General features: G+C 44.4%; 1 long non-coding RNA gene across 1 annotated transcript; it reads left to right on the top strand.

Annotated features, from left to right (window-relative positions):
* The first annotated feature begins 641 nt into the window (after positions 1-641).
* Positions 642-9,177, top strand: LOC131382203 (uncharacterized). The gene is made up of 3 exons (XR_009211466.1): positions 642-704; positions 8,502-8,615; positions 9,106-9,177. It is a non-coding gene; the product is annotated as an uncharacterized LOC131382203 (long non-coding RNA).
* The last annotated feature ends 301 nt before the right edge of the window (positions 9,178-9,478 follow it).

Below are 9,478 nucleotides of genomic sequence, written 5' to 3'. Positions count from 1 at the left end.
TGGTTTTAAAGAACCAATTCCATGGGCTGGAGTCAGGGCACTGCCAATTTCTGAATGGCTAAATTTCCTGTGACCCGTCAGTTCAAACATCACCTGGGGATGCCCTTTTACAACAGACGAGGTTGAGGTAGCCACAATTCAATGAATTAACAATGCTAGAGTTTGCACGCTTTCTGTGGTTTGTACTAGCTTTAAATATCTGGCAATGTCCAGTTCAGTGGACATTGACCACATGACAATGATGTCCCTTATGCACACATCTGGAGCATCCTTTCTTCAAACTGTACTCATGTGAACAAATTACAAAGAATCGTGGTAGGAGTCCAAGACAGCATGAATTATGCTATCTTGAGGCCCTTGCTTAAGCAAGGATATTGCTTTGTTTGCCTAATGTGATCTTAAAACATGCCTGCAAATTTTTTGATACTCACTCCTTCGAAAAATGTGGAGTTTAATTCTCCCCCTATAAAATATGAACTGGCCTTTTGGACTCACTTCTAATGAATAAAATGCAGCAGAAGTGTCTCTGAGTGACTTCTGAGCTAGGTCACAATAGGTTCAGCTTCCACAGGACAGGCCCCACTCTCAGAACTCAGCCACCAGGTTGTAAGGAAGCCCAGGCAAGTGGAGTGGTCACAGGCAGGTGTTCCAGACAACAGCCCCAGCTGAGGTCCAGCCCACAGCCAGCATCAACCATCAGAGGTGTGAGTAAGCAGTCTTTTCATGAATTTAGCCCCCAGCCTCTGAGCTGCTGCAGTTAACACCACGTACAGCATAGACGAGCTACCTCTGCAGTACTAGTCAGCTAGGGCTGCCATAACAAAGAACCACAGATTGGGTGGCTTAAACAACAGAAATTTATTTTCTCACAGTTCAGGAGGCCAGAAATTGAAGATCAAAGTATCTGCTGGGCCTCTCTGGGGACCAGAAGGGAAGGATTGGCTCCAGGTGTCTCTCCTTGGCTTGAGATGGCTGTCTTCTCTCAGTGTGTCTTTATGTCACCCTCTGTCATTGCCTATGTCTGAATTTTCTCTTCTTATAAGGATTCCAGTAATATTGGACTAGGGCTCACCCTAATTAATGACCTTGTTTTCACTAACTCACCTCTGTCTCTAAACACAGATTCTGACACACTGCAGGTTAGGACTTCAGCATGAATTTATTCAAGGGACACAAGTCAGACTGTTACACCTGCCAAGCCTCCACCCGCATTGCAGACTCATGTGCAAAATTAATGTGCTGGTGTTTTGAGCCACTAAAATTTGAAGTGGTTTATTTAAGCAGCAAAAATCCAACAATGTGCCTAAGGTACTTGACTTAGAGACTCAGGTTCTGGTGACTACCTCAGAATTTATTCAGCAAACACCCTCTGACATCAGGACTACACCATTTGGGGTGGTTCCCAAAGAACCCAGGCCAAGCCACATGCAAAACACTTGGGACGGAGCTGCAGGGACTGCATACTCAATGCTGTCTGTGTTCTGTTTTAATATTGTTCCTTGATTGCAAGAGATGGGATCCACTGAGGCTGTCTCCAGGAACTTTCTTTTGGGAAAAGTTATTCCTTAAAATAACTTTTTAAGGAAAAAGTTATCATAGGGATATTCTGGAACAGAAGAGAGATGCAGTCAAGAGCAAATCTAAGGCCAGAAATGGAAATGTGTCTATAGGAAATAGAGTTGCACCTCTTGGCAGTTGACTTTGGGACCTGTTCTGGATGCAGGGAGTTCTGCGGCTTTTAATATAGGGGAAACACAGTATTAAGAGCACCCTTTTGGAGCCAGACACCTGTCAAAGCCTGGCTCCACCAGGTACTAACAATGTTGTTCTGGAAAAGTTATTTAGTGTCTCTATGCTTCTGCTTCCTTATCTGTTAAAATGGACAATCCAGTACATATTACATGAAATTGTCATCTAGGATCATTTATATGATGGGTTAATTGTTTATATATTTATTATACGACTTGCCAGGAATGAGTTTCACTGCTGACTCTTCTCTCTCCACCTGGCTTCCTTTAGTGACCCAGAGTTACTGCTCCCCCATTACTTTGACTTGTACAGCAAATTCATTCATTGATTCAACAAATGCTTACTTGGCACCTAATGTGTGCTAGGTGCTGTTTTAAGCCCTGGGGTTGCAGCATCGGGTCAATAAGATAAATCAATCAATTGGGCATTGTGTCAATCATTCAAATATCCTTGACCTCATCAACCTTGATTCTATCATGCTCTTTTCAGCTAAAGTTCTACTTTACTTTATGAACTTCTAGCAGATGCTCCCACCATTCAGGGGCACATTTTCCCTGTTTCTTAGCTCAGATCCTTGGAAGAGGCCCTCTGGCCCAGCTTATCTTTTCAAATCAAGTCACAAAATATTTCTGACCCACTTTCTGATTGGTTTCCTAGGATAAGGTGGTCACTCATCCAACCAACTGTATTCTAGGATGGGAGATGGGTCCAGGACCCAACCCTCATGGACAGCAGGGCTGTGGGGCAATCACATGATGGGCAGCTTTGGTGGGAGTCCTTAGCGCAGTACTTTAAGGATGTGGGAGCCCACCATGGACTCCTGTGGGAGCTTGGAGTGCTCCAAAGAATCCTTTAGTCAATTTCATACCCCACAGGCCCAAGGAGGGTACATGACTTCTAGAAGTCACACACAGCCTGTTAGTGACACGCTGGGTATGGAGCCAGGTGTGAGTATCTTGTATGAGCATCTTGTATGTGTGAGTTCAGCCTGTCTGGTGTGGCCGAGGCAGTCGGTGCCCCTTCCATTTCCTCTGGACATTCACTATTCTTGTGTGAGCCAGCAACTTCAGAGAGAGCTTTCTCTGGCTGAAGAGGTATACTTGGCCTCTCAACTAAAGACAAACAAAGTCTGGGGGTACATACCCCAGCTTCCACACCCCTTGGGTAGGACAAGTCTGAGACGTGTCCCACATTACCTCCCAGAGGTCCCCAGCAGGACTGAGCCTCAGTTGCCCACACCTGTAACCTGCTCCTTACGCAAACATATTGATTCCTTCCCTTCCCTATCTCACTTGCACTCTCCTCCACCTGTACTTTCTGCAGTCACCTCTCAAATAAACCACTCAACACCTTGCACTCAACACCTTTCTGAGGGTCTGCTTCTGGAGAAACACAGACAAAGATGCCTCCCAAGAAAAGCAAGTGGTGAGGCCATGTTAATAAGAGAGAAAAAACGAGGCATGGGGAAAATGCCTGGATAGAGAGACACACAGATGCAGATACCTGCAATGTTGGTCTTACGGAAACCATCAGATGCAATGGGAGGCTACTTCCCATAGTCCGGAGCTACAGAGAAAAGCAGGCTGCAGATGGCAAGGTGGAGCCATCGTGGGAGGAGTTGCTTGTAGACAGGACGCCTAACCAGCCATTCTTAAAATGTTGCATTCTTCCATTTTAATCTCACTCATTATTGAATCATTAATAATGATTTATATGACATTGACTTTTTTCAGAAATCTTGACTAACTCTTTGACAAGAGATTAATAAAGAGTGGGACTTCAGATGTCAAGTTTTTATGAGCAAAAGTGTCCAAGGCCGTCTCTAGATGGGTATTCTTGGCTGTATTCACCACGCTCTCCAGAGACTGAAAAGCAATTGTTTAGCTGGGTAGAGGAGCTGAGCTGAATTAAATTGACCTGCATGATACAGAAAGTAGCACTGAGCACATTTAACTAAGGAGTCTTTGAAAGAAATCTATTTTATTGTAGCTGACTGCTGAAATTATTTTAAGGAAGTGATTATCAATCTAATAATTTAAAATGCATGAACGATGTCAGCATCCAAAATTAAGGCAGACTGGGAGAACAACGTGCCTGCTCTTAAGTAAAAAGCTAAATGCATCTTTATTTCTTTCTGCTTTTTTTTCTCTTTTCAGAAACATGAATTTGACTGCTTTCAAAAGCCGATTGTTATGCCTACATCCTGAAAAGAGAGACGAAATTTCCATTTATAGTAGAATACCAGCAGCCTCACTTAATCCAGATACACATATACCTAAAAGCACTTTTGTTCCAAATATAATTATTACTCTGTGGGAAAATCTGGTATGAATCTCTTGGTTTGGTGGAGTTTTAAGCCTGTCTTTAATTTAAAATAACTTTATTAGAACCCTTAGAGATGAGAGTGGACACAGTAGGGAAAAGTAGTTATCATGATGAGAAAAACCAGGGATGCTGGAATTCCTTCATTGCAGGCTTCTGGCTGGAGTTATTAACTCAGCTATGGAGTCTAAGCGCTCTCACCACTTGGGCAATGAATGAATAAATGAGTGTTTAAAAGCCCTCTGAGCCTGCTAGGCCTGCCCCAGTGTGCATATATGACTCTCAGAGCATTGTGGCCGTGGTCCGAGCAAAGCTAAATCCTTTCGTGAAAAGGTTCCCTCTCATGGGCTTCTGCCAACGCCAGTGTTCGCTAGGAAAGGCAGCAATTTTTTTTCTCCTCTTCAAAGGGACCTTTATGTACTAACTCACTCCCACCTACTGTGCATGTAAATTATTCATCAGTGATATGGCCTCTATTTATGACTTCGATCCTTTCCTTCCCCCGGATGCCCGAGGAGCGTGATAAGACGGGTGAGTTATCGGAGTGGCTTTGATCTCCTGCTCGCAAACGGTATTTTGTGGTGGAACATCTGAGCCCCCTCTGTAGCTGCAGGGTGGGTCGAAGCTGAGCAGAGTTTGGGGTTTGTAAGATGTCCATCTCCTATCATTAAACCGTCTTCAGGACAAAATGGGATGGGACAGAAACGAGCCTATTTCTTCCCTAAAGGAGAAACTATTCACACACAATGATTCAGAGGCACCCAGAACTGCTCTCGCAGCAGGCAGGACAGTGCCATGATAACTTGAAGGTGCAATTCTCATCCAGAACTTCTTTCAAAAGAATCACACCACCGAGGCCTCATGCGATGGTGTTCCAGGATAAATAAGTCACTTGGGGAGAAAACAATAGAATCATGAGGGATGGGACCCTCAAAATTCTTTGCTCCGTCTCACATGGTAAAAATAAGCTTTTCCTTGTAAAAGCGGGTAAAATGTAGGGCATAGAGAATGCTGGAAGGAGGAGGGAACCTCCGCACTTCTCAGAGCCCTGAGATGATCGTTCCCCGCAGTTTGTCAGCAAACTATTAGTGACTGCCGATTGTGTCTGGCATTGAATCTTCGGCGTGCTCACAGTATAGAGACCAAGGACGGTGGACTCTCTTTCATAATGGCAGTGTAAACCACTTTGCATTAAGTAGGAATAATAACCTTTTTTTAAAGAATGTGTCAAAATAATTACATTTCTTGTTGCTTTCCTTTCTTCCACATCACATGAGCAAGCACATCAGCCTCACTTGAACAGATGAAAGAAGGACGTTTTTTCAGTGAGGGCTGTTCTAAGAGGAACACAGGACCAACAGTGAGAGGGCCTCCGTTCCGTCATGGCTGACTGGGATTTTAGGCACCGCATGAGCTAATTCTAGCCAACATTGTGGATTTGGTTATGTCTCTTCTTTCTCATGTGACTAGGAAGCCATACTGTCAGGAATATTTGCCCTGCGAATGTCCCGTATGATGTCTGCAATGTTGCAGATACTCCTGCCACTAGCAAATTCCCTCTACTGTGTTATTTTTCCTTTACTAAAGGTGATGTCCTCCGAAACATTCATTCTTTAACTCAGAAGCCAAACTTTAAAAGGGGACTTAGTGGTAGCTCAGATGTAGGTTTCATTATTTTGTGAAGAATTTTGTTCAAATGCATTTGAAAATCATTTTTAGAATTTCAGAATAAAGTCCATTCATGTTTTTCAATGGTGCATTCACAATACAACAGATTTGAGCTTGGTGTGGCCTGTTTTGATGCAGGTTTCCTGGTTGGCTTAGTTTAAAATTGATATCACAAGTGCCTTGAAGTGCATTTCATCGAATGTTTATATCTAATGAGATATTTAGGGGACAGATCATTTTTTATATCTTGAATGGCCTGGTGTACAAAAATCACCTCATCTTCATAAGGCAGGAGAATCATTCTAATTTACTAAAGGGGGAACAAATTATTGATATCTTCTCATGTTTTCTAATAGCATGTTAGCAATAAATAGCCTTGATGTTCCAGAAAGCAAAAATCTCTGAGCTGAGGGAAAACAATTCTACCCTGCCGCACACACACACACACACACACTCACACTCACTCACACACACACTCTCTCACACTCACATGCACCTTCAGTTTTTCCCTTGCTGTCCCTCCATGTGGGAGGAAGAGACGATGTCTCCAGAAGTGTGAGCAGAGTAAGTAAACATGGAGAGTTTGTGATTCTTTGGTGACAATTATTTCTCCTTTCTGCTTCTGGCTGCTGTGGTTCCAGATGGTGGAAACGTTCCGTCCGATTCTTCCCTCATAATGTGTGTGCTCAAGCCACAATACCTAGAATCCTGAGCATTGTAAGTGTTTAGTAAACACCTGCTTCCAAACAGTGGGTAGATATCTCCAAGATGTGCCCACAGCCCCTGCCCAGCCCCCTTTCTCTGCCCTCTTGGGGAGCCTGATTCTATGGGCAGCGCCTGGCGTTTAAGTTTGCTTGAAAGCCCTGACTGATGGTGTTAGATAATTATGACCTTGGTTCCTAAAGAGCAAAGTGCTTGCTTGGAATGTTGAATTCCGTGCTGGGGCAGGGGGCCTTAGATAATGAGTGAAATACCTCGGTCCCTTGATCCCCACCACCACTACCCACCTCTCCCCAATCTCAGAAAAATGCCTCCCACAGCCGGCTTCCACAGGGCGACTGCATCGAGTTTTCATCCTGTCCGCCTTGTTAGACTACACGCGCGGTGGGGGCATCGGATGATGCAGCGTGGCTGCAGCGTGGCTGCTGTCGTTTTGGCAAGGCTGTTGCGGGGGCGGGGTGGGGGGGCAGGCCCCTGGCCCCCCGCTTGGATTCGCAGACCCCACGGGGCCGCCTTGGATGTGCAGACACACTAGCGCGTGCGCGCTCAGCGGGCAGAGCTTTGTGCCCCGGGCCTCCTGGGATGAGGCTGCAAACCTTCAGATCCCAGCACAGACCCCCCGGCTTCCCTCTGCCCGCAAACTTCTCCTAATTAAGCCAGTCCATCTAATTACGAGGTGTTCCATCAAATATTTCTCCAGATGCTTCCGATGCAGCCTGCGGGCGCTGGTCAAAGCTGGCGAGGCTTGTGATCAGGGCTGCCGGCCCTGCGAGGACCGCGAGCGTTCCCCTCTCTCCTGGACGTGCCTGCCTCCAATACTGCACAATCCGCCCTCACTCATTTGCTCCGTTGCCTGTCGAAAGCACAGAGCGTGATTACTAAAGTTAAGAAAACATCCCTGTAATTAGCCAGGCAACTCTAAGCACAAGAAATGGAAATTAGTCACAGTACCATAAATTAGTTTGTGCATACATTACGTTCAAGGATCGCCCTTGGGGCCCTGTGTTTGCAGTCTTTGGCGAGCAACCCCCTGTATCTCAATAAAGCATTCCTTCCCTGTTGAGTATGTCGCAGGAAGGGGAGTTTCGCTTGGATTACAAATTTTTTAATTCTTTCGTAGACAGCAGCCAGAATAAAGTCTAATATTCCGGCTGGGGAAACAGACACAAGCAAACAGTGATTTTTTTCCTGTTGATTTTATTTTCCTTTGTGGGCATCTGTTAACCTAGGGCCATCAAGGTGTCTCCAAACAGTGGGCTCATCAATTGCATTGTTTCACTCATTAGGAGCAGTAGTTATAAACTCTTTAAATAACCCTGATTTTCAACTATTTTCACAGTCACTCCTCTTGCTAGCAAAAGCCAGGAAATTGGACTCAGCCACACACAACATAGCATTTGCATCAAAATAATACAGCAGGCAACAGCAAGCCACAATCACATCACTCAGAAGGAAGGAATAGAATACAAATTAAAGGAAGAATGTAAATTTTTTGCCATTAAGCTTCAATGACCATTTGAAATGGTGGAAGGCACAAACGTTCTTGATGAGCGTCATCTAGTTTGATTATTCATACTTGTGTTTCTGCTTGAATTAAAGCAGGAGTGCTAGAGCCCGTTAAGGGAAAATATTTGAATTGATAGTGAACTCTCACCTTGCCGTGCATCCATTTACTTTTCAAATGAATACCAGATAAGTTAGTGCATTTTCTAATCGGCCTGTTTTCCAGTGAGTGCTGTCATTACATACCAATTTCTTTTAGAAGTGCTTGCTAAGAAACATTAACTACTCACAAATAAGGAGCTGTCTGTCACAGACTGAGGTCTTGAGCTCACTGGCTCATTTCTGCCAGGATAGTTGAGGGCTATAGAGTGGACAGTTGCCTGGCCTGTCTAAGCTTCAGTCTTTTCCCTACTTCCCAAGCCAGTCTTTAAAGGTAGGCAGGGATTTTTCTACCTGCCATGTTTCCAGAACCAGGTGGCATTTGCTCTAGTAATAGCCCAAACCAGCTTACCATTGAGTAACTACGTCATTGTGTGCAGGTGACCTGGGTCCACCCCCTGCTCTGATCCTAACTGCTGACCCAGACTTCAGATTCAAAGCTGACTGAGGACAGTCAGTGTATCATTCATTCCTGAACACCAGCTCCACAACTGGTAAGTACATTGACTCAACATAGAGAAAACAGGAAATGTAAAGTCTGAGGGTGGTGTGTTTGGGAGAGGTGGGGTGGGGGTGTCTCATTTTTAAAATACATGCTCAAGTTTTGGACAAGGGCACATAAACAGAAACTGCTCCTCCTGAGTGCAGAAAGCACCAGAACATTGCTACTCTTCAAGAAGAGACTTAAAATATATATATATATACTTGTGCTTAATCAGGGAGAAAGAAAAAGAAGGCCCTTACTACCTGGGTCTACATCTGGCATCATAAAGAGTTTATCTGGGTTACCCCTCCTGTTGAATGTTACTGGTTACAGTTTTGTTAAAATGTGTCAATTTTTTTTTTATCAAAAAATTTACTTTCAGGAGTAATCATGGGTAAGACATAGGGCATACCTAAGGGAGTGAAGCATCACTCACCAACCCTGAGTGACCTTGCTTCCACATGATTTTGTTTTGCAAATTCTGGTCTGTTCATTGACAGAACAACAACCACATTGATGTGAGCTCCTCATACATCTTCAGCCAAGGCACACAGAAAAAGGAAATGCCTGACAAACAACGCTTCTGAGTGAAGAATGATGGGATCTAATGCCAGGTGAGAAAAGAGTCTTTATCTGGTTGGGATCCAAAGGCTACTCTTATTATTTATTTTTTTAATTAAAAAAATACATTTTGGTAGGCCAAGGCAGGAGGATCACTTGAGTCCGGGAGGTCAAGACCAGCCTGGGCAATATAGCGAGACCCTCTCTCTACAAAAAATTAAAAAAATTAGTCGGGCATTGGTGGTGAGCACCTGTAGTCCTAGCTACTTGTGGGTCTTAAGTGGGAGGATCACTTGAGTCCAGGAGGTTGAA

Source organism: Hylobates moloch, unplaced genomic scaffold, assembly GCF_009828535.3.
Source record: "Hylobates moloch isolate HMO894 unplaced genomic scaffold, HMol_V3 SCAFFOLD_21, whole genome shotgun sequence".
NCBI lineage: Eukaryota > Metazoa > Chordata > Mammalia > Primates > Hylobatidae > Hylobates > Hylobates moloch.
This window is presented reverse-complemented; position numbering and strand designations above follow the sequence as displayed.